The sequence below is a fragment of the Kogia breviceps genome, chromosome 16 (genome assembly GCF_026419965.1).
Source record: "Kogia breviceps isolate mKogBre1 chromosome 16, mKogBre1 haplotype 1, whole genome shotgun sequence".
Classification (NCBI taxonomy): Eukaryota; Metazoa; Chordata; class Mammalia; order Artiodactyla; family Physeteridae; genus Kogia; species Kogia breviceps.
The window spans coordinates 27,513,478-27,540,674 of NC_081325.1; positions in this window are offsets into that span (position 1 = coordinate 27,513,478).

Below are 27,197 nucleotides of genomic sequence, written 5' to 3' on the forward strand. Positions count from 1 at the left end.
CTTATGCTGAATTTAGGAATTTGTTTTCATAATCTATGTCACCACAAACATAATTATCAATAATGAAAAGTCTGCCACTTGCAAAAGTGATGTAAAGAAATTCTGCAATCATCATTCAAAATTTAAAAATACAATATTTTTGTGAGACAGAATATCCCTAAAAATTAGAATTAAACATAAAATAAAGTAAATAAGACACTGTTTCAAAATACATATTAAAAATTTTAAGGGGCTTCCCTGGTGGCGCAGTGGTTGAGAATCTGCCTGCCAATGCAGGGGACACGGGTTCGTGCTCGGGTCTGGGAGGATCCCACATGCTGCGGAGCGGCTGGGCCAGTGAGCCATGGCCGCTGAGCCTGCGCGTCCGGAGCCTGTGCTCCACAACGGGAGAGGCCACAAAAGTGAGAAGCCCGCGTACCACACAAAAAAAATAATAATAATAATAATAAAATAAATAAAAAAAAGTTTAAGGCAAAAATAACTTTGTAAGCAATTTCTTAGGTGATTTCTAATGCTAGAGGATAACTCTCAGACATAATAGAAATTTCAAGATAACCTAAATATATAAGAAATAGTTAAGTTTTTCTAAATGAAAATTTAAGTTTTATCAAAATGTACGTTTATTATGCAAATATACCATGAAGACAATACCTCAAATGCAGAATTCTTTGACTCTGTCTTACACATTCAACAGCACTGACAATTATTTACATTATAAGCTTTATGATTTTTCCAGGAATAGATTTCTAGCTAAGATTTTTCAAGGATGCTGATCTTAATCTTTTGGAAAATTATACAAAACAACACTCTTTTGAAAAAGAACTTCTTGATTTTTTAAAAAGTTCTGAACCTAATACTGCTTTACAAAAATGAAGCCTGTGGGCTTCCCTGGTGGCGCAGTGGTTGAGAGTCCGCCTGCCGATGCAGGGGACGCGGGTTCGTGCCCCGGTCCGGGAAGATCCCACATGCCGCAGAGCGGCTGGGCCCGTGAGCCACGGCCGCTGAGCCTGTGCTCCGCAACGGGAGAGGCCACAACAGTGAGAGGCCCGCGTAGCGCAAAACACACACAAAAGTGAAGTCTGATAAACAAAATTTCCATACAACAAACTATTCCATAAAGTACTAAAGAAACACTTTTTTTCTAGGTTATATCCATATCTTTAAATCAAGTATTCAGTGATTTTTCCATAGGAGATATGCATTTCAAGAGTTTCTAGATCACTATCCCATAACTAGATTGTGACAATGAAGAAGACAAAGATGAAAACAAAGATGAAGGTGAAGGTGAAGAAGAAGGAGGAGGGTGAGGAGAAGGAGGAAAAGGAGGAGGAGGAGCAGGGAAAGAAGAAGAAGGAGATGATAATGGGGAGATACCAAAGAAGATGAAAAAATAGTAGAGAAGAAAGAGTGGAAGAAAAAGAGGGGTAGGGAAGAAAGTGGACACTAACTAAAAGAAGGCAATCTTTATTCTTCTGAAGCAAAACATTATTAGGGAAGATAGGTTTCTCCTATCTTTTCATTTATTTACTGTCATATCTTAGTCATGTATCCACTCTATCCTTTTCTTTGCTGGGCAATGAGAATAATATTGCCAGTTATCTCACAGATATGTTTCTGTTCATATGTATCTATCTATCTATCTATCCATCCATCCATCTTTCTTTCTATCATCTAGCTACGCATGTTACTTTCTAGTGTTCCTCAGAGAAGAAATTATCTAAAATCAATCCATGTGTCACTCTTGAAAAATCTCCAACAATAAATCTTATTCCCCACTTTGTTAGCATCACCCTGGCAAGTGAAACTGTAATTTAAAAAGCAGGAAAAGTTCCTCTATGGGGTCATGACTACTCATTTTGCATATCTTTCTGCCCTAAGCTGCCCTCAATGAACTCCATATGTAAGATCTTCCAAGCAATGCTATTGGTTGTATTTCTCCCATTGAAAACCATGCTTTCATTTCAGTTGACTGTAATTAAATAATCCCCAAATATTCAATTAACAGGCAAATAGCTATCTATATTAATATTGCTCTTCTAGGTAATTTTGCATTTTAAAAGGATTTGTTTTAACCACAATACGTTTTTAAGAAAATCTAAAATATAGGCACTGTAAAGGGTTTATACTTACAGAGTGGAGTCCTTCTGGAAATTTAGAAATCATATAACATACCCGAGCTAATCTCGGGTATGTTAAGTTCAGACATATTGGGCCAAATATTACTTCTACATTAAGAGATGGATTAAATTACTTTTGCCTCTTATTTGCTTGCTTATTCTCACCGTTAGAGCTAGAAAATTTACTCACCTATCTTCAAATCATTTCTCATATCAAGTTTTTTTGTTTGTTTATTTTTCAGTTCTAAGTGATGTCTGCCTTTTCTCAGAATAGACCTTGTCTGTTTGTTCACTGTTGTATCTAGTACAATAGCTGAAAGATAACAGTCACTCAATCAACATCTGTTGGAAGAGTGAACAGTGTATGGTTAGACCTCAGCGATGAAGGAAAACTAGAGCCAACCCAGTTTTGTGCAAAATATCCTCCTTTTGGTCAATGAAATTATGTTTTGATTTGGGCAAAATAAATATGCAAATTGAGGGGTTGCATGATGAATGAGATAAAGTTAAAGTCGATTGATATTCACATCCTATGACGATAACAGAAGAAACAGGCATCTAAAAATGAATAAATTATTGGTATAAACAGAAACATCAAAAATACAGATGATTTTCAACCTTTTAGTGATTAAATTAATATTTGCAACTTTAATGCAAATAAAAATTAGTCTTTGGAAACTCTACAGATAAGTACTAAAATGATTTGTTAATAGTTTATCATTTTAATTCAGGCATGGCATATACAAGTCTTCGACATCCCCTGATAGAATACCTTTATTCTTCCTGTGACTCGATTTTCTACATCAGGCATTTTTCCCCCCTTATATCATTGCCAAGTCCCCCATTTCCATACACAAAGTAACTAGCCAATATATGCTACTACATTTCCAATCTCACAGAATCCTAGGCCCTATTGTTGCAATTCCTTTCTCTGCCTCAGACATTGTAAAAGACATTGTTGTAAAGTATTGTTGAATTGACAGGTTTGGAGTTGCTGATGACGCTGTAGAAAAAGACTTCCCCAAAGGTTAAAACCTACATTTTATCAAAGAAAACAGCAATGAAAGATTTGAACTATTGTGTCTTGAATTATGGCTGGCTGAGATACTCTACTGAATCACTTAATCCATTTAATACCTGCTAACTTTAGCTTTTATATAAGCATCTGCTCATACAAAGCCTGCATCAAACTCCAAATCCAAGGACTATTAGAACTGCCTGTAAGACTGATGGACTGTGCTGTGAGCTGTGAAAAGATTCAGAAAATGAGGGAATCAGTATCACTGGAGGCCAGGAGGTGGGAGCACTTAGGTACCTGGACTCTTAGCCTTCTTGCTTCTCACTTATTGGATTTCTTCTAATAACAGACTGTTCCTAACAACTAAGAACAAAATGATGTCAGGAAATCAGATATGTTGATGTAATTATTTTTGTTAAGCTGCTAAGCCTATTGATTGAGACTATCATAGGAAAATTCTATAGTGGCTGTTGTGCCACATGACTTTGAAATCAATTACAGTCGAGTTCATGTCTCATGTGACAAATCTAATAGAAAAAGATTGATCTGTTTAGAGCAAGGTAAGTACTTACTATTGAGATTTGATTTTGTTATGCTTCTGAGTAGAATAAATGAGGAAGAATAGAGGCGAGTCATTCGGACATTGCTTTGCCTCTGAAGCCTTAGCCAGCAATGTAAAATTCCCACTCCCTCTCACCCCCATTCCCATCACAGGGAGGATAAATGAGAAACTGAGAGAAGAAACTGAGAAAGAATTGAGTCAGTGAAACAAAAACCTTCTTTCTACTGAATAAAAGGAGAAAAAATAATCTAAAGGACAATGCAAAAATAGCCACCAAAACAAATCCAACTGTTTTATTCATTAAAAAACACGCAGCTCAAATTTTGAACATTTGATTCAATGCACACACACACACAATGCATACACAAACATTTGATTCAATGCACACACTCACAAAATCAAATTTTGAACATTTGATTCAATGCACATACACACACAAACACAACAAACAAAAATCTCATCATCAATGTATCATCACCAATGTGTCTTGCTAGAACCAAAAGGATTATTAAGTGGACTTAATGAAGTTAAGAAGAGGTGATTAAATACCCAGTACTTCATGCTTCTCTGTGTGTAGATTTTCTTAAATTTAAATCTAAGAATATGAAAACAAACATTAGCAGGTAAAGTCAGCAGATCTTTTCTAGGTAAACAAATTCTGTTTTAGAAGTAAAGGACTGGGGCTTCCCTGGTGGCGCAGTGGTTGAGAGTCCACCTGCCGATGCAGGGGACACGGATTCATGCCCTGGTCTGGGAGGATCCCACATGCCGCCATGGAGCCTGTGCTCTGCAATGGGAGAGGCCACAACAGTGAGAGGCCCACGTACTGAAAAAAAAAAAAAAAAAAAAAAGTAAAGGACTGGATCTTATGTGTAAAATTGTATCTCTGAGGTTGTATAATTTACACTGCTGCCCTCAAAAGTGGTAGCACCTGATCAGTGAATGTTATCTAAAATTTAGAAATAACACCATGTCATTTACGGAACTGTGACCTAAATATTTTATTTTCCTTTCTTGTTATTTTTAATGATTGGCTATTACTAGCCTTTCCTCGTCATGATCCTATTAGTGCTTCCCATGATATTCCACTGCTTAAATCTTCAGAACATTTAAAAAGAATATAAAGATACTTTTATCCTTTTTTGGTTATCCCTTTATTGCACTCTAACAAGTTTCATGTAAGCTGGAATCTCCATGATATATTACTTTACCTAGAGGACAGTATGTCTCTTTACTAAATTTTTCAAGCTTTTATTTGTAGAAAATCATATTCAGATATTATTCTGTAAGTAAGATAAAAATGTGCAATAAAAATATTACTCAGCCATAAAAGGAGAATGAAATAATGTCACTTTCAGCAACATGGATGAACCTAGAGATTATCATACTAAGTGAAGTAAGCCAGACAGAGAAAGACAAAAATTATATGATATCATTTATATGTGGAACCTAAAAAAATGATACAAATGAATTTATACACAAAACAGAAATAGACCCACAGACATAGAAAACAAACGTATGGTTACCAAAGGGGAAGGAGGGGGAGGAATAAGTTAGGAGGTTTGAATTAACAGATACACACTACGATACATAAAATAGGTAACCAACAAGGACCTACTGTATAGCACAGGGAACTATACTCAATATTTTGTAATAACCTATAAGGGAAAAGAATCTGAGAAATAATTTATATATAACTGAATCACTTTGCTGTACACCTGAAAGAAACACAACATTGTAAATCAATGATACTTCAATACAAAACAAAATAAAACAGAAAGAATGTTCAGAAGACATGTAAGGAGCTTGCTCTCCACCACATTTTCTTCTAATTCACAGAGTAGTAAAACCCTTGATTAAAAGAAGTCAAATAAAAATATCAAGTATAAATGCTTGTGGACACCCCATTACTAACTTCTTCATGAATAAGCCAAGGAGACATTCCCTACCAATATTTAAGAAAGGGCATCAAGCCATAACATGTAAGATGAAAATCTTACCACTTAGAAAAGATTGTATACAGGATAATGCAAATACAATTTGGATATTCGTTAGGAATCCATGAGACATAAAAAGTCAAATAGCCACAAATGATTCATCCTGAAATAAAAGTAGACATTGTTCTACAAGATAAAATCATGGAACCATCAGGTGAAAAGTTGAATAGTGGTAACCATTTAACCTAAGGTGAATACAGGTTTACCTGCAAATGAAATGTGACAATGCCTGAGCTTTTCCTCTGGTGTTCCAGAAAAGATAAAAATGAAATAATCTTTCTTCAACTTAAGTGCTGCATACTCACAGTAGACTGGATAATAAAAGTGCTATTGAGACATTATTCTCATTGAAAGTAATGTCAAACTGGATGACCATTTAAGCATGAACGTGATAGATAAAGAAAAATTTTTTAAGTGCAAAGGTTTTTTTTTTTTTTCTAAAATTAAAATTTGTTTTTAGAAACTTACTTTAAATAAGAAAGTACTCTATGTTCTGATGGCAGCACACAAAATAAATGCAATTGAAAAAGTTCGTGAGTGACCTCTCTGAATGATGCAGTAGTAGGTACTGTTTTCATATTTCAAAGAGTGTTGACCGGCAGTGTTCTGCATGCCTTTATTTTGTCTCTCCAGCCTCACAGAGAGGACAAAGACACATCGCTCTCTCCTCCCTTCTCCTTGTTTGCATTTCTCAATTATCGCCTCTAAATCTGCAATTTGTAAGTATTGATTGAACTAATCCATTACAACTGAATATCTTTAAGGGTTGAAACATTTTTAACATGAAATATACTATATTAATTGAAAGATTTATCCTGTCTACAGTGAAAGAAACTTAGTAACTAAAGAGTTTGTGTGTATGTGTGTGGGGGTGTGAGAGAGAGAGACAGAGAGACAGAGAGGTAGAGACAGACATAGAGAGACAGAGAAAATGTGTCTTTTCATATCCTTGGGAAATTTCTGCAAAGGTTTGTATTAGTGTAAGAGCGTTCACCATACTTGCAGCTTTCTGAGATATTGGCCCAGACTGAAGTATAGATGATTAAAGTCAGCTCAGGTTTCTAGTAAAAGCAGATATTATTATAATGCTAGGACAGACTTTTCTCTCTTTGTATCTTTAGAGCTTTTGTGATCAAACAGAAGATTTACTTTTTTCCTATATTTGAATTTTAAAGGGCTCTAAAAATCCTGATTCTCTTATATCTGAATGTCACAAATCCTTTTAAAAATTGTTCAAGTGGACTCTGTAATATATAGAGGGGGCGAGTCCAGGGATAAGACATCTGGAAGGATTCTTAGTTGCTAGGAAGAGCGGCTTTCTCTGGCTTGTTACGGTGGCTCATCCCTGGAGGATCTTAATGCAGAAGAGGCAATATCCATCTTGAGTGCTTGCAATGTAGTTTCTTTCAAGTACAAGAAACCCCCATCATTTAAACTTTAGACCCAAAGTGCTATTAACATAGCACTACTTGATAATAATGATGATATCTTATACATCACGGTGTTTACAGTTTTCAGAATGCCTTCAGAAAAAAAAGTAATATTCAACTCTGATCTCCGCGAAATCCCTTTGTTCACTACTTTTATCAACAGCACCCACCTACTCACCCAAATTAGTACCCCTATGTCCTTGGCAGTGTTCCCCTCATCCTAATTCCCCACAGTTTTCAAAACTCCTCTGGAGTGAAGTAAGTCAGAAGGAAAAAAAACAAATACCGTATGCTAACACATATATATGGAGTCTAAGAAAAAAAAAATGTCATGAAGAGATTAGTGGTAGGACGGGAATAAAACACAGACCTACTAAAGCATGGACTTGAGGATATGGGGAGGGGGAAGGGTAAGCTGTGACGATGTGAGAGAGTGGCAGGGACATATACACACTACCAAATGTAAAATAGATAGCTAGTGGGAAGCAGCTGCATAGCACAGGGAGATCATCTCTGTGCTTTGTGACCACCTAGAGGGGTGGGATAGGGAGGGCGGGAGGGAGGGTGACACAAGAGGGAAGAGATATGGGAACATATGTATATGTGTAACTGAGTCACTTTGTTGTAAAGGAGAAATTAACACACTCTTGTAAAACAGTTATACTCCAATAAAGATGTGGAAAAAAAAAAAAAAAAAAAACTCCTCTGGAATCTTTTACTTTCTTTCCATGTCCACTTGCATGGGCTTTGTTCGGCACTGATCTCTCTCACAGAGAATTTTATTTAACTGTGACTTCTCTTTCACATCTCAGATCATTACCTCTGTGTGTGTGCACTGTGGCCCCCAGAGTCAACATTCTGAAATGCAGTTCTAATCACAACAGTGTCCTAGTGGTCATGGGATGAGGACTCCTGACAGCTTGCAGGGAAGTCCACACTCTTTACTAATAAAATCCACGCCTCTCGCAGTCTGCACTTAGCTTCTCTGGTTTTCTTTTCCTTTTCTTCATTCCTTCATCTGTACCCTCAAGTCACACAGAGGCATTGCTTACCCTTCTCCACCACACTAACCCATAGAAAGTTTCTGCAACTTTGTCCATGCTCTTCCTTCTGTCTGAAACAACCCTCTTTGTTCTTGTGCTGAGAAAAATGGCCTTTGGTCCTGGATGATTTGGAGAGGACTAGAGAGGATGTCAGGGTTCAGTCATAAAGGACTCTTAAACCAGGTTAAGGAAATTGAACTCTGTGTTAAGGAAATTGGGAAACAGGAAGGATTTTCGAGAGGGAAATGATGTGCTTGCATTTTAGATGAAGATCTCCCTGTACAGAAAATGACTTGGAGAGGAGCAAGGGATGGAAACCAGTTAGGGATGTTTTGGATCAGGAGAGGAGGTGAGCTGATGACTGCAGTGGGGCAACAGGAACGGAGAGATACATGAATTGAAGGGTCTTAAGGAAGTACATGTGGCAAGTTTTGGAAATTAACTAGATCTGGGGAGTCAGAAGAGTGCAATATAGTTAGATATAGACTTTCTATTCTAAATTTATGGTGAGTTTCTTGATGTCTATTTTTGAATCTGGGGAATATGATTTTTAGAAGTGACTTTTAAGGTGAAGAAGTTGCTATTTGTATTCAAATGTTAGGGAGGAACTTAAGGTCAGAGTTACTGCTTGACTTATTCAAGATCATATAGTTAATAAGTCAGAGCTGGGGCCATGCCAGCCCAAATAGTCTGACAGCTCTTTTAAGTTATTTTCAGCAAGGAAAACAGGAACTTTTTAAAGCTGTAAATAAGCTTTCTACAGCTAGAATTTTATTTTTCAAAAGGGAGGTGACATGGGATCACATGTAAAAATGAATGAAGCTGTTTGGGCCTGTCCAGGGCCTTCACAGTTGTCACCAGGCTCTTGATGGCCATAGGCACAGCTTACCTGGCAACAGCACAGCCTGGCGAGGCTGGCACTCTCCTCCCTCTGTGCCCTCACTCTTCCCATCCAGGAGTCACAGGTGGTGGCCCTCACTAAGTCAGGCTCACTGGGCTGTGGAGAGGCTGAGGACTGTTGTTCTTTCTCATGGCCAAAGTCATGGGTTAGCTCAATGCTCTGGGGACTTGCAGGGCCGGGGGATCTGGAGATTTGAGATAACCTGGAAAGAAGTAGGTGGGACAGTGTCTCCTCCTGAGACCATAGAGAGGTAATTCAAACAAAAAATTAAAAATGCAGACAAGACAGAGAAGTCTACAGAGAAAAGCCCTGGAAGAGCAGCAGAGAACCGGACGAGTTCTACCCTCATGGAGCTGAGCTGCACCAACCAAGAACATGACTAAATAAGATAATTCAGAGCATGAAAATAATATTAAAGGCCAGATAGCTTGGGGAAGAGGAAGTCTGGCTGTATCTCCTTTCTCCTTTGTCAACCTTAGGCCTGTTTTGTCAGAAACCAAGTTCAGATGATTCAGACATGTTGGAGTCCTCAGCTGGGCAGCCAGTGGGGCCGTAGCTTCTCCTTCCATGTGGCTCACGAGGACAGGGATTTACTGCTGGCCTAGAGGCTGGGGATGACTCCTGCTCAAAATCAGGCATTCCTTCAGGAAAGGGAACTGCAGGGGATCATTGTTGGCTTGACAACGGGGAGACTTCATAGTGTCTTGAAAACTTAGCTTCTGAGGAGGTTGTGGAACTGGAAAATAAATCTGTATGGAGCAACCTGAAGCAAAGTGCCTGACAGCTATTTCATAGAGCCAATACCCTTGGAAGGGAGAATATATATATATATATATATATATATATATATATGTATATGTATATATATGTATATGTATATATATATATACATATATTCCAAGTAGATATCCCACAGGAAATAATCCCTTTGGGGCAAGAGACATAAGTATGAGCTCCTGAGAGTAATATGGTTGAGAAAGGCACTAAATGTCTTTCTCAATCATGTTGTGTATATAAATCATATTAATACTAATCTGCCATTGTTTTTAATAAAGCTGACCACTAAGTGATATTCACACAGAATGTATTTCCCCACTCAGATCAAGGGGGTAAGAGTGGGGATGTGCCTCTAGTCTCATGAAAGTGTTTCAAGTATTTTGATCTTTACCAAAAAAGGAAAAGTTGACATTAAAAAAAATAGATAACAGAGGAAAAGAAAAAGGAAGGAAGGAAGGAAGGGAATGGGATAAGCATGGGGAAGAGGCTACTGAATAACAGGATGCCATAATGTATATAAATGTTTAATTCACTTTTAAATGAACTTTTCTCCCTCCGAAAATATTATATACAAATCACTTGACTTCACTGATTCTGTCTTTTTCATACAACTTTGGAATGTTTATTAGCCATTTATAAATAAGTATCCTCCAGCTTTCTTTCCCATCCCATATCACATTTTACTAAGAAATTTTATATTTATCCTCTATCCTCAAATTTCCTCAAGTTTAAAGCCACTTTCTTACTCTTGCTCTTTACTTATTTATTATTTTCTTTTGGTCACACCAGGTGACTTGTGGGAACCAGTTCCCCGACCAGGGATTGAACCCGGTCCCTGGCAGTGAGAACTTGGAGTCCTACCCACTGGACTTCCAGGGAATTCCCACTCTTGCTCTTTTTTAATATCATGATGATGACATTTCTAGAATTGTCTTCAAACTGATGAGAGGATACTAAAAAAACCCAAAAATGCTTTTGTCTAAATGCCTCTTATTTTTCAATATGTCAGTGGTAATACATAATTAAATATCCACTGACACTCGCTTAGTATAATTGGAAGTGAACATAACCTGGGTTTGTACTTAAAATGGAGCTCCTGACATGTACCTCCTTCCTTAGATAGATGAGCTTTGAATCATGCATTACCTCAAAGAAATGTGGTTTGTGTCAGACAGTGAGCGCAGCATTACTGAAGCAGTGGGACAGTCCTAATCAAGATAAGCAGGGGAACGACATACAGACAAGTGATGAGAGGTAAGCTATTGATATCAGATTAACTCAACAGAAGAGAGGCAGCTTCACTTGGTGGTGGGACGGAACAGAGGCAGGAAGTTGGGGTAGAGGCACCACACAGATATGGGCAAGAAGGGAGTAGATGACAGTTGTGACGGTGTTCAGGTTTAGAATCAATGCTGCTGGATTATTCAATAGACAGACTAAGCCCAAGTTGGGGTAGGGAAAAATGCATATATTCAGAATTGTATTGGATTTCCTTACACTTCCTTTGCTGTTGAGTATTGTTTTTATGTAAATTACACATGCAGAGGGCACTATGATCATGACTGAGCTTATTTGGAACTGAAGACAGAGGTTAGACTCTCCAGTTATGGATGTGTGGGGCTAGGGGGCAGATAGAGCCTTACAAGATTTCAAGAAGACTATGCACATCAATGTCAAGAACTGTGAAGGATCTGAGAATTGACTGTACGCCACTTGCAATATAACTATTTAGCCTGCCACAGTTTTGTGGCTGCTGGCAACACAAGGAGACTCCTGGGTCAGAGACAAAGGCTTTCATTACTCACAGTAATAGCAACAGTGGACTTACACCAATTCACTGAGCCTTAGTTCCCATGGAACAACATGAAGAGGGCCAGGTGATAGCTGTTCACACAGTAGGTTGAACTGTAGGAGTGAAACTATGAGTTTAGGAAACCCAGAAACTATTAATGAGTAGTAAGCCTGACCATCCTTCTGGAGGAAGATAGCGTTCCTGTCTTCCAAGGCTGCTCACTATACAATCATAATTGCACCGACAGCCTGCAACAAAGGCTGTCAGTGTCTTTGCTCACGAGATGTGAAGAAACACCAGAGACCCGTGCAGAACTGATTCCCAGTCATCAACACATTCAAGCCCTTATTTTACTGTTTAGGGTACTGAGGCTCCGAAAGATTAAGTGATACCTCAGGGAAACACAATCATTATAAGATTTTAGGTTAGACGTAGATACCCAGGTCTTAAATCAGGTTAATAGAAAACCTCACTCTGTAACATTCAAATTTCCCCAAATTTCTTCCACAGAGTTCTTATGTTGTGTACATGATATACATTTTTTTAACTTAATTGAAAAGTAGTGATGATTGATACTCACTGGTCTCTTCTGGTTCCACACTTACAGTATCAGTAATGTCATTGTCCAGAGTATTTTGTGAGAGATTATTCAGATTGGACCACTTCTTCTCAGGTAGATTCAGAGATGTATGTAAATTTCTTCTCCACAGGAGAAGCACATGGTTATTTATACTGTGACCATAATTTGTGTAGCAATGTTAGAAGCATGATTTGGTGATACTATACTACCCAAGAGGATTCCTTAGAAAAGAACTTCTGACATCAATGACAGTGAACCTGTCAGGTGGTAGAAGGTGAGCAGCCCTCTGGATTATACAAATAACTCAGTGATGTTTGGAAATTAACACCTCAAAGTCAAACACTTTACCTGTTAAGAGAGGGATACCTCAAAGTGTTACCGTGAGACTTAAATAGAATGTACGTGGCCATCCTTTATTTACAAAAAATCACCAGAGATTGTGCTATACTGAAAATTGTGGACAGTTGTATACTTCATAAAAGCTGTCATTAATGACAATCATGAGAACTGTAAGCTGATGAATGTGACAACATTGACATTTTGATTTTCATAAGATAAAACTTCTAAGTGTGTGGCTTTCAAAGAAAAGTTTTAAATCCACAAAAACAATACAAAAAACCAAAACCAAGATCATATAAAGATGATTTGTAAAAAGTTGTCTTTTTCATGCTCAAGCTCATTTTTTTGGAAAACATGTGAGTTCCTGAAATTAATAAGTTTTTGTTTTTGTAGAATATCGGGCTTATTTTATTCACTTGTCACTAATTTACAATTTTCTCAAAATGTTGAATTTATAATGACTAAAGGTGTTTTGTTTCTTTAATTAAAATTGATATTTTCTATTTCCGCCAATTGTGTATTTTCCAATTCTGTTACTGTTCATTTAATCACTGTACAAATTGAGTGTGTTTAAAAAATCATGATGGGCTTCCCTGGTGGCGCAGTGGTTGAGAGTCCGCCTGCCGATGCAGGGGACGTGGGTTCGTGCCCCGGTCCGGGAGGGTCCCACATGCCGTGGAGTGGCTGGGCCCGTGAGCCATGGCCGCTGAGCCTGCGCGTCCGGAGCCTGTGCTCCGCAACGGGAGAGGCCACAGCAGTGAGAGGACTGCGTACCAAAAAAAGAAAAAAAAAAATCATGATATTTTTATGAACCATGTTAAATGTCTTCAGAATTCATGACTTCTAGTTAATTGATAAATCACCATAAAATTGGAAAAGTTATTAGAATTTAGAATCAGATTGTGTCTATGGCATTTTAAGAATGTATTACCACCTTTTCTAAAGCCCAGATTTCTCCTAACTATTATTTTTACTAAGGATCTTTCATTCTTCCAATAACAGTGTTTGGGCCTCATCTTTACTTGTTATCCCGCTCTCTTCCCCCTCATATAACCAGGGGTCATGTCCTTTCCATTATTCTGAATTCAGCCAACATCATTTACCAATGTGAAAACTGAGGGCCCGGAATGTTATGATTCATTAAGCTTACACTAAAAGATAAATATAATATGATATCACTTATACATGGAATCTAAAAAAATGATACAAATGAACTTATTTACAAAGCAGAAAAGAGACTCACAGACATAAAAAACAAACTTATGGTTACCAAAGGAGAAAGGTGGGGGAGGGATAAACTGGGAATTTGGGATTAGCAGATACACACTACTATATATAAAATAAGTAAGCAATAAGGACCTACTCTATAGCACAGGGAACTATATTCAATTTTTATCTTGTAATAACCTGTAATGTAAAAATAATATATATATATATATTTTTTGAATCACTTTGCTGTACACTTGAACCACTGTAAATCAACTATACTTCAATTAAAAAAAAAAGATATGTTACCATATTTGAGGCTCCTTCTTACTTCCTACCTCGAATCCAGACTGCCATCTTCTTTTTTCTGTCTACTCTGGTCCATTCTACATGACACTGTCCCTTCCTTAAGCACATATATGGTCATAGTCAAACATCATGAAAGGATTCCTGCTATTTACTAAATAAGTCCATATGTCCTGGCATAGAATTCAAGAACTTCTATGCCCGGGTCTTAATATACCTTTGCAATTTTTTTCCATCTTTTCCATAATATATCTCCATGCTTTCATGCAACCTGACAAGTTGACATTACCTGTACTTTCCCATCTCTTCAATGCTATTCCCTTTACATGAAATGCTCCTCCACTTTATATCGAGCTGTCAAAATTCTACCAATACTATAGAATCAGCTTGAAGTCTTATTCAAATTTTCAGTTTATGTTCTCACTTTTCCTTGAAAATATTCATAACATTTTGGTATCTCTCTTACTGTAATAAGTAACTTCCACATTTAAAATTACATCTCCATGTGCTCGTGTTACAGTCAGTGATACAAAAAAAGCAGGATTTGAATTCTGATGATTTTAATTTTCCACTGATTCATATAGTATGTGTGCTAGGTATCAGAAGTTTCTTCATCAACTTTTCAGCATCATTTCTTTCCCTGAAATTAGCCCTCTCAATATTTATGTTAGATTGCCCCTTGTCCTTACCTTTCTTTGTGTATGTTGCACATTGAAACAGGAATGAACACAGCTCAGAAACCATTTCATAAGAAATGCTGTTTATGTACCCTAAGTATATGAAGAATACATCCTTACAAAGAAAGTATAAGTAATAAAAAAATAACTATCAATGTGGGACACATGTCACATGAGACCAGGGCACCAAACTTTAAAAAGTCACAGAGTTAAAACTAAAAAAAATCACACACTGTAAATGAGAAATGGGTCTTGAGCAATATTGGTAACAGAAGTTCCTATGTGGGCCACCAATAAGGAAATTCAGAAAACCTCAGCCTAAAGAGGGCGCCGTAGCTAGAAATCATAGGTAAGTGTTGGATGACAGAAAAATCATGGTCTGAGTCTTGAGGGAGGTTAACAGAAATCCCTGAACACCTCAGCCCCACCCTGTGTGCTCAGAATTCATTACCTACGTGAGAAGAATCATGTTAAGGTCACTCCTGAACATCTGAAATAGTAAAGTATAAGTATGTGCATTGATTAAAAATAATTTACAACTATCACCTAGAGTAGATTTGATAATTTCCAATCTCTGCTTGCCAGTATATTGGAAAAAGGGGAAGCCATGAATAACAGGGTAATTTCTGATCTGGTTCTCACCAAGGTTTTCTTCTGTCCTTGGATGTGTGTGATGTACTGACCCTATTCTGTGGCTCACATCAGTCTACAATTCACACTAATTTATACAACATATGTTGTGAGAGCAGCAAATTCACACATTGTGATCCAATGCACATTGCATTATATCCAGCATAAGTGAGATTTGAATGACACTTTCCATTAATCTATGTTCTGTAAGAGTTGCTTTTCACTTCTGTTTTCTATTTAAAAAATCCATGAAAACACAGGAAACCATTCCTCTGATGCAACAAATTGTGTGTGTGCATGTGTGTGTGTAGGACTTGCATGTTTGGAGGAGTTTTATCTATCACCCAAGATTTTCTTGGGAAAACAGCTTTTGTTCTGGATGCTACTTGGGGAAGTATTCCTCACTTAACTAAAATCCTTTATCCCATGATTACATCTGTGACTCCTGAGCAAATGCAACCCCCATGGATGCAGCTATGGATTAAATTGCCTGTTTGCTGCCTCTTGGTCTTTTGGTGTTTTGTTCCAACATTATAATTTGGGAGCATGTATAACCAATTGTTGTATGTGTTCCTACAGCTCCCTCAAGCATCTCTGTCTACACAAGAATGATCCTTTCCTTTGTGACTACTAAACTCAACATTCTCTCAATTTGAGGCAGTACACTTGGGCAGCAAAGATTTTAAAAATTCATGGAATAATGTTTTCCATCACTTTGAAAAATGTCATTGATGTTCCGGATGCAGGAAGGATTAATGAAGAATGAAGACACAGTCAGCATGGGAAACTGAGTCAGAGCTTCACATCTTTCACTTTATTATTTCCTACAGTCTTTTACACCCTCCTGCTCTGAATTGTCTCTGTCTTTCAGATCAGTTTGGCACTGACACATCTATTTGATAAGTCACTGCAGCAGTACATTGCCCTTTTCTGTATTTGTTTGACCTACCATGTTTCCTATATTAAGCTCCTGAAAATAGGCTATATCATCAGAATTAAGAAAATGAAGGATTTTTCCCAATCCTAGTTAATTATTGATATTATTAAACTATGTACTTCCTTAAGTATGTTTGTAAGAGTCATAAACAGAAACTCTCTATTAAATATGTTTCCACATTTCAAATGATTCTTGGCATTTGTGTCATTCGTGTTGTTTTTCTCAACGTTTACACCATTTAATCAGTCACAGAAGAAGTAGTGGGTGGTTAATAAGTTATTTACAGGAAAAGTGAGGCAAATAAGAATTAATGAAAGTCACTTAACTGACATCACTAAAGAGAACCTGACAAAAACTTAACTATTCAAGTAGTTTTAATAGTCGTCAACTTCATAATACAATGTTATAGTTTATTATTAAACAAATATAATTTATTTTGTGCTCTACAATGTTTTAAAACTTTCTAGTGGAAACTTTCACCAAGGAATCTGAGGCTGTATTTCATCTTCCACAACTTGTTTTTTCAAATTTATTTTGCGCAATAAATCTGACATATTCAGTAGCAGTTGGCTAGGGTGACCATATAATTTATCATCCAAACCAGGACATTGTTGAGAGTGTGAACGAATGCCATTAAAATTATTCTGGGTTAACTAGTATGAAACCAAACTACCCTGGGACACCATAACTTATGGAGATCCTAAAGTTGCTCAGGTAGGGAAAGGACACATTTCTTTGACCTCTTACAAAAGAAAGACCAATAAAAAAGGAGAATGAGAATAGGGTCTGGAGACTAAATAATTTGGTTAAAATCTCGACTCTTCCAAGGAGTAGCAGGATGACACTGCTCAAGTTATCTCTGTTTCCTTTCCCACTGTGAACTATAAGATCTGGTACATTTTGCACTGTCTTGGAATCATTTAATACCCAAGATTGTAATCCCCTAGAGCAGTACTGTCCAATATATTAGCCACCAGCTACATGTGGCTTTTTTTTATATGTGACTTTTTAAATGTACATTTGAAATAATTAATATTAAATAAAACAATTTCTCAGTCTCACTAGCCACATTTAAGTGTTGAATAGCCACATGTAGCTAATGGCATCTGTATCCATGCAGATTAGAAGATTTCTGTCATTGCAAAAAGCTCCATTGCCAACACTGTGAAGATCAAGATCATGATTATTTCTTGCCCAGACTCTGTCAAATCCTCCTGAATAATCAGTGCATATTCACTTTGGCATCCTTTGATCCATTCTCCATTCAGCAGCCAAAAGATTCTCTCAAAAGACTAAACTTGTCAGTTCGCTCACCTATTAAAATCATTTAATGGTGTCCTTAGTCTCCCCCACTGCTTGTGTGGCCTGCCTCCTCTACTCCTTTCATTGCTTATAGCACCAGGCCTTCTGCTGGCTGCTTCCAGCCTCAATGACCTTGTTTTGCCATTTGCATTTGCCAGGCTTCCTCCCTCTACAGGTCCCTTGCCTGTGTTGTTTTCATTGCCTTGAATGCCTTTCTCTCTGATTCTCACCACAGATACCCTCCTACAGATCAGCTCAGGTGTCACTTCCTAGAGAAATCTCCCCAAACCTCTCTGATATATTAAATCGCCCCTGATAAATCTTAAACATCAAATAGTAATCATCCAGGAGTGAATTTTTTGTTGTTTTTAAAAATGTTTCCTATTGAAGTATAGTTGATTTACAATGTCTTGTTAGTTTCAGGTGTACAGAACAATGATTCACTTATACATATCTATCTATCTATCTATCTATCTATCTATCTATCTATCTTTCATCTACCTATCTATCATGTTTCAGATTCTTTTCCCTTATAGGTTATTACAAAATATAATAACCTTGAGTATAGTTCCCTGTGCCATAGAGTAGATCCTTGTTGGTTATCTATTTTGTATATAGTAGTGTGTATATGTTAATCTCAACCTCTAATTTATCCCTCCCCCCCTTTCCCCATTGGTAACCATAAATTTGTTTTCTAGGTCTGTGAATCTCTTTCTGTTCTGTAAATAAGTTCATTTGTATCTTATTTATTTTTTTAGATTCCACAAATAAGCAATATCATATGATATTTGTCTTTCTCTGACTGGTTTACTTCACTTAGTATGATTGTCTCTAGGCCTATGAATGTTGCTGCAAGTGGCATTATTTCATTCTTTTTTATGGCTGAGTAATATTCCATTGTGTGTGTGTGTGTGTGTGTGTGTGTGTGTGTGTGTGTGTGTATATATATATATATATATATATATATATATATATATCACATCTTCTTTATCCATTCATCTGTTGATTGACATTTAGGTTGCTTTCATTCTTTACTATTGTAAACAGTGCTGCAGTGAACATCCTGCAATCCCACTCCTGGGCATATATCGGGAGAAAAACTATAATTCGAAAAGATACACATACCCCAATGTTCATTACAGGAGTGAATGTTTATTCATTTGAATTTCCTCTACAGTGGTTGCCATGCAGTGGTCATTTGTGGAACAAATGAATGATCTGAGGCCTCCAGTAGGCTCTATGTGTTACTAGAAAAAGCTATAGCACTTGATATAGAAAGGCAAAATCAATCAGAACACTGAGACTGATTTCCAAAGGTCAACAATTTTTCTCCACTGCCTCATGTTGGTTCTGTTTTGTTTGAACCAGCATCCATTAATAGGAGAATTATTTCTGTAAATATGAACTGGAAATCTGAGTTCCTATTTCAAGAATTATAATAGTTAATATAACAATTAAATGATTAATTCACACTACTTGCTGTAGGGAGGTTGTTGTGAAATGTCTATTTTCTAAGAGTTTTAACACAGCTTTGGTCCCAGGAGACCAAGTCCTTTTTGGGTTATTTGATCTTCTACCAAAACAGCATTTCTCTGTCTCCCTCCTAGGGCTTCTGTCAGGCCAGCAATTTAATATGCTTGACATTTTTGACTTAACAGTTAATGTTTAAAATAAATTATAAATTAAATTTAAATAATTAATGATGTTAAGCTTCATAATTATATATTTTATTTACAGGTGACTTCTAAAATATTTTTAATAGGATTTTGATAATTAACTTAATGACTCATCAATGTGTTTTATGTCAAGTAGTACTGGCCATCAGATTCTAATCATTGAAGAGTAAAAAGCAAATAAAAAATGAAAATAATATGTCAAATATTTTGTTAAAAGTATTTATCCATACACTCTTTGGAATAAAGACATATTAAACTGCAAAATTAAGGTTAGTGTAACTAAAACAAGTGACAGCTACTTAGATATAATTGAACTATTAAAGGTTTCCATTGACATTATGTTTGCCATCTTAAATGTTAATTAACATTTTTATTAATAAAATATTTCACTCTGAAATAAATATGCAGAATCTCTAAATACATGTGCATGGTAATGAGCTTTCTTTTTTATAAATATGTTGCCTTCTGCCTTTCATTTTCTCTATTGCTGTCCTGCTGTTTTCTTATTAATACTCGTAGGTTTGAAATCATAACTAAGGGAAAGCTCTCCTTTGTTTCTCTCTTTAGTGTCATTGGCAGCTATTGTTGCCTTAAGAGTTCTTTGGGGCCTTCCAAGATGCATAATAATGGTAATGATTATGACTTCCATTTATTGAGAATTTACTAAGCGCTTTTGCATACACTTCACAAAAACATTATGCGGCGTATATAATTATCTCCCTTTCAGAAGAAGCTACTGATCCTTAAAGAGACTAAGTAGCCTTGAATTAAGTCACGTTTATGTCTAGGGACAAAGGATTGGGACCTATGTAAACTTTTTTTTTTTTTTTTTTTTTTTTTGCGGTACGCGGGCCTCTCACTGCTGTGGCCTCTCCCGTTGCAGAGCACAGGCTCCGGACACTCAGGCTCAGCGGTCATGGCTCACAGGCCCAGCCGCTCCGCAGCATGTGGGATTCTCCCGGACCGGGGCACGAACACGTGTCCCCTGCGTCGGCAGGCAGACTCTCAACCACTGCGCTACCAGGGAAGCCCGGGACCTATGTAATCTTGATTCTAGTTTCACCCTCTCAGATATTAAGCTATACTGCCCAATAGTTTATACTACCTAGTCTCACCATATTCTGGTGAGGACAATTCAACCTCTACCTTGTATCTCTATGCTTAAGATATTTTATCATACAACTGTTATTAAGATTTAGTAGGACTAGACTCCTGAGCCTGGCTAGGTAATGTGTCATCAAAGAAAACTTCGGGAATGTTCTCTGCTTTACCTCTATGCTATGGCAATGAAGCTCACTTCAGCATAGATGGTGGTTAAAGCACAGTGCGGTCCAATGCCCTGGGGTTGAATGTTAGGTCTACTTCTCACTTTCAAAACCCTGGGGGGAATGTTCAGTCTCAATTCTTTCATTTATAAAATAGGGATAATGATTGTACTTTCCTTATAGGATTGTAATGAAGATTAAACGTACAGTCTTTGAAGAGTGCCTGGCACATGCTTATCTCAATAGTTGCTGCCTACCATTATTACTACTATTAATAGTTTCATAAAAATTCTAGTAGATATTCCTCTGAAAGAAAACAAGAACTAGATTTATATCCAAAAAAAGTGAATAGTTTAGAAATAAGAATAAGAATGATAATGTAAACTTTTTCTTGGACCCGTACTAAGCGACAGTCAATATGTTGGCATTTAAATATGAGGAAAACAAGACTTAGAATAAGTAACTTTTAGTAACTTGATATGAAGCCAATCTGTTTCCTGGACGCCTAAGGGCTTGATGACAATGAACTCCAGGGAGAGATGAGGAGTACCAGCAGTAGATTAAATACTCAGTTTCCCAATTCCTCCCTGACTGCACTGTTTGAGTCAGTTGTTTCAGGATAAGTCCTGGCTATCTGTATTTTAGCAAACTTCCTACATGATTTTAATTCTATCCAAACGTGGGAACCCCAGAGCCTATGAAATACTTCAAAGGAGGTCAATTAACAGAAGGAAGAAGGTTTTGGGAAGAGTGAGACAAGCACAGCCCTGGCCTTAAAGACCTCCAAGAGAGAGACAAACTGGGCAAATCAGGAAGGAGAGGTTTAGAAGTCATGTGAGCCATCTTTGGGGCTATAAAAAAGCCCCATCTTCCACACACAGCAAAGAGTGTGGCTGGTAAGGCTCTGCTAGGTCTTCAGAGCAGAAGTATATTGGAAAAATATACATAAGGACCTCCTGATTTAAGTAATTTGCTTGGCAAACCACATTAAACAAGTTTAATCTTATATACAGTGATTCTCAAAGCAAGAGACAGAACATCAATTTTATACTCATCAAGAGCATTAAGAGAAAAGCTGACTTACAGCATCCATGGCAAATTAAGCACAAATACCCACCTCCCCAATGAAACAGGACTGTGAAAGCTTCTCTCATTTTCCTCTGATGGCAAGCCTCTCAAAATATTCTCTTTTTATTATTAGATTGATAGAATTCTGGTGTTAATAGAATCTCAGAAATAATCATAAGTAACAGTATTTTCTATAGTATGGTGGCCCTACAACATTAAATATTTTTGCTCCTATCCCTCCACCTATGCATTTGCTTAAAACCAAGGAGTTCTTCCTGAGGCTAACATTCTACGTATCTGTCTTCTCTGTCTGAATTTTTCTTTGGGAATAGAAGGTAAAGAGCAATTGTGTTTTGGTAAAACTTTCTTATTTATATCCCACAAAGCCGGTCATCTTTTTGTTTAGATTCATCCTTGAATATTTGTCTTTCCACAAGTGCCCAAGGATACATTTCTTACCTCTTAACTTGTGATCCCAAATCAGCAATGGTATTCTTTGTATTTCCAAAAGCCCCTCACATCTGTACTTGATTTGTGCTTTGGGGAGAGCTCCTTTGTTTTGGACAGAATGCTGCTTCATTTTTTTCTGCTCAACATTTGTTAATATCTGTGTCAAACCAACTGGCATAAAAATGTCTGTCTTTGCTAAATTCATTAAACATTATGATATTTTGCCCTTTGACCCACTTTGTCCTTTAAACCATCTCGCACATCCAGTCTGATGCCTAAGGGCTCTCAAGATTCATAATGACATCACATGCTTGGTCACCGTACTTATTTACAGCATACTTTCAGTACGTCCAGATAAAATAGGCAAATGCTTCACTCCAGAAAAACTTCTCATAATTTAGCTTCACCTTTACACCCCCCTGTCTATACTCAGTAGAGGTCTATTTTTTTCCCATTTGGCCTCTCTCCTGCCTGTGGGTCTCAGCAAAATATGTAGCCTGGCCCAGCTGCCACCATTTGAGTTGTAAAAATTCACACATCTGTTAGTGTCTCTCTGTTGGCCTTTTGCAAAGAAGTACTTTGTGGAAGTGTATTTTCTGATAGATACATGCCAAGTTTTTTCACAAACAGTTAAAAAATGTATTCTAAGTGCATTTCTTCAGCAAGTTATATGTTGCTCTATTTTTACAGTTTACTTAAAAATGAAATAAAAGAATCATTTTAATGTATAAAGTGTATTATAAAAGTTAGTACTCCAGAAGAATCTTTACATTATTTCAATTGATTATGATTTAATCCATTTAGAGGTAAGCAGAGATTCTTACATCCATTATGTGAAAGAGCACATAGAGGCATCATTTCCATTTTATTAAGGAAGCAGTTAAGTGGTTTGTCTATAATCTCATATTTAGCAAGTTATGGGGCAAAAACAAGTGGCCAGGTGTTCTGACTCCTGGCAAAAAGATCAGTCACATAGCAAGGGTAAAATGTGCTCAGGTGCTATACAATTTGCTGACACTCTTTATTCCACATCCTTTAAAAACTACATGGGAATTGGAAAAGACAAGCATCTTTGAGGTACCCACCACACCTACCCCTAAATATCACTATGCCCTTGAACTTGTCCCTAAAGTAGGCCTTGACAACATAAAAGGTATCTATTTTATCTAGACACAAATAAGAGTTGACTAGTTATTAACAGAAAAAATGAAAGAATGTTCCAGGCAGACAAGTACCAAAGTGCCACTAGAAGAGGCATTATAAAACAACATGCTTATATTTCCAAATCCATAAACAGAGTAGGATTCTGCCTTAAAGTGGAAACTCAATGGCTAACTTCTGAAAATTTACATGGCATAATATTGTAGCCACAAAGGCATTCAATCTGTGACTCCTTTTATGAATTATTGGGAATGTGAACAGCTGGAGCATGGATAACTCACCCTCAAGTGTTGCTTTTAGTCTGTTGTCTGGGAAGTATCAAAATAAGTCATTAATTTTAGAATAAACTAAAGCTCCCAATTTTAAGGGGCTTTATAAATAATGAAATTTGCACAAATAATGTCACTGGATCCTTACCACAATCCTATGAGTGATATTACTCTTCTTATTTACTTTTGTTTGCACAGGAAGGATTTGAAAATTTGAGATAGCAAATGATTTGTTTAAGATCCCATAAGTAATTTATCCCAGAGCTGGGCCAAGAAAATAAGTATTTGGACTCCTTGTCCAGTTTTCTGAAAAACAAGACAATTTGTGACATTTCTTGGATGCAAAATTTCTTAGAGGTAAAAGATAAACAAAAGATAATCAGAAAAATAAACCAGCTATGGCAGAACTGTAAAAAGGTCACTGTTTGTTTTCAGTCACCAAAGATTGTTTACTTTCATGCATATTAGCATTTGAGGGCACTCACCCATTGCTATTTCTATTAACACCTCTCTGTTTCTCCCTAAAATCAATAAAATCAGAAATGAAAAAGGAGAAGTTACAACGGACACTGCAGAAATACAAAGCATCATAAGACACTACACTACAAACAAGTCTGTCAATAAAATGGACAACCTGGAAGAAATGGGCAAATTCTTAGAAATGTATAACCTTTCAAGACTGAACCAGGAAGAAATAGAAAATATGAACAGACCAATCACAAGTAATGAAATTGAAACTATGATTAAAAATCTCCCAACAAAAAAACATTCCAGAACCAAGTAGCTTCACAGCTGATTTCTATCAAATATTTAGAGTAGAGATAACACCCATCCTTCTCAAACTCATCCAGAAAATTTCAGAGGAAGGAACACTCCCAAACTCATTCTATGAAGCCACCATCACCCTGATACCAAAACCAGGTAAAGATACTACAAAAATGAAATTACAGACCCATATCACTAATGAATATAGATGCAAAAATCCTCAACAAAATACTAGCAAACAGAATCCAACAACAGATTAAAACGATCATACACCATGATCAAGTGGGATTTATCCCAGGGATGCAAGGATTCTTCAATATATGCAAATCAATCAATGTGACAATGTGATACACCATATTAACAAATTGAAGAATAAAAACCATATGATCATCTCAATAGATGCAAAAAAAAAAAAAAAAAAAAAAAAAAAAAACCTTTTGACAAAATTCAGCACCCATTTATGAGAAAAACTCTCCAGAAATTGGGTATAGAGGGAAACTATCTCAACATAATAAAGGCCATATACAACAAATTACAGCTAACATCATTCTCAACGGTGAAAAACTGAAAGCATTTTCTCCAAAATCAGGAACAAGACAAGGATGTCCAATCTAACCACCTTTATTCAAAATAGTTTTGGAGGTCCTAGCCTCAGCAATCAGAGAAGAAAAAGAAATAAAAGGAATACAAATTGGAAAAGAAGTGGGGTCTTTCCTGGTGGCGCAGTGGTTGAGAATCCGCCTGCTGATGCAGGGGACACGGGTTCGTGCCCCGGTCCGGGAAAATCCCACATGCCACGGAGCGGCTGGGCCCGTGAGCCATGGCCGCTGAGCCTGCGCTTCCGGAGCCTGTGCTCCACAACGGGAGAGGCCACAACAGTGAGAGGCCCGCGTACCACAAAAAAAAAAAAAAAAAAAAAAAAAAAAAAATTGGAAAAGAAGTAAAACTGTCACTATTTGTAGATTATATGATACTATACATAGATAAGCCTAAAGATGCCACCAGAAAACCACTAGACCTAATCAATGAATTTGGTAGTTGCAGGGTACAAAATTAATGCACAGAAATCTTTTACATTCCTACACACTGACAACAAAAGATCAGAAAGATAAATTAAGGAAACAATCCCATTCACCATTACAACAAAAATAACAAAATACATAGGAATAAACCTACCTAAGGAGGTAAAAACCTGTACTCAGAAAACTATAAGACACTGATAGAAAGAATTCAAAGATGACACAAACAGTTAGAGAGATATACCACGTTCTTGGATTGGAAGAATTAATATTGTCAAAATGACTATACTACCCAAAGCAGTCTCAGATTCAATGCAATCCATATCAAATTACCAATGACATTTTTTACAGAACTAGACCAAAAACCAATCTTAAAATTTGTATGGAGACACAAAAGACCCGAAATAGCCAAAGCAGTCTTGAGGGAAACAAACGGAGCTGGAGGAATCAGACTCCCTGACTTCAGACTCTACTACATACCTACAGTAATCAAGACAATATGGTACTGGAACAAAAACGGAAACATAGATAGATGGAAAAAGTTAGAATGCCCAGAGATAAACCCACACACCTATCGTCAACTAACCTATGACAAAGGATGCAAGGGTATACAATGGAGAAAAGAAAGCCTATTCAATAAGTGGTGCTGGGGCTTCCCTGGTGGCGCAGTGGTTGAGAGTCCGCCTGCCGATGCAGGGGACACGGGTTCGTGCCCCGATCCGGGAAGATCCCACATGCCGCAGAGCAGCTGGGCCCGTGAGCCATGGCCGCTGAGCCTGCGCATCCGGAGCCTGTGCCCCGCAATGGGAGAGGCCACAACAGTGAGAGGCCCGCGTACCACAAAAAAAAAAAGTGGTGCTGGGAAAACAGGACAGCTACATGTAAAAGAATTAAATTAGAACACTCCATGACACCATACACATATATAAACTCAAAATAAATTAATGATCTAAATGTAAGACCAGACACTATAAATCTCTTAGAGGAAAACATAGGAAAAACACACTCTGCCATAAATCACAGCAAGATCTTTTTTATCCCACATCCTAGAATACTGGAAATAAAAACAAAAATAACCAAATGGGACCTAATGAAACTTAAAAACTTTTGCACAGCAATGGAAACTATAAACAAGACGAAAAGACAACCCTCAGAATGGGAGAATATATTTGCAAATGATTCAACCAACGGAGGATTAATTTCCAAAATATATAAACAGCTCATGCAGCTCAATATTAAAAAAAACAAACAACCTAATCAAAAAATGGGCAGAAGACCTAAAAAGACATTTCTCCAAAGAAGACATACAGATGGCCAAGAGGCACATGAAAAGCTGCTCAACATCACTGTTAGAGAAATGCAAATCAAAACTACAATGAGGTCTCACCTCACACTGGTTAGAATGGGCATCATCAGAAAATATACAAACAACAAATGCTGGAGAAGGTGTGGAGAAAAGGGAACCCTCTTGCACTGTTGGTAGGAATGTAAATTGATATGGCCACTATGGAGAACAATATGGAGTCTCCTTAAAATACAAAAAATAGAATTACCATATGACCCAGCCATCCCTTTACTGGGCATATACCTAGAGAAAACCATAATTCAAAAAGACACATGCACCCCAGTGTTCCTTGCAGCACTATTTACTATAGCCAGGTCATGGAAGCAACCTAAATGCCCATTGACAGACAAACGGATAAAGAAGAGGTGATACATATATACAATGGAATATTACTCAGCCATAAAAAGAAACAAAATTGGATCATTTTTAGAGATGTGGATGGACCTAGAGACTGTCATACAAAATGAAGTAAGTCCGAAAGGGAAATACAAATATCATATATTAACACATATATGTGGAATCTAGAAAAATGGTACAGATGAACCAGTTTGCGAGGCAGAAATAG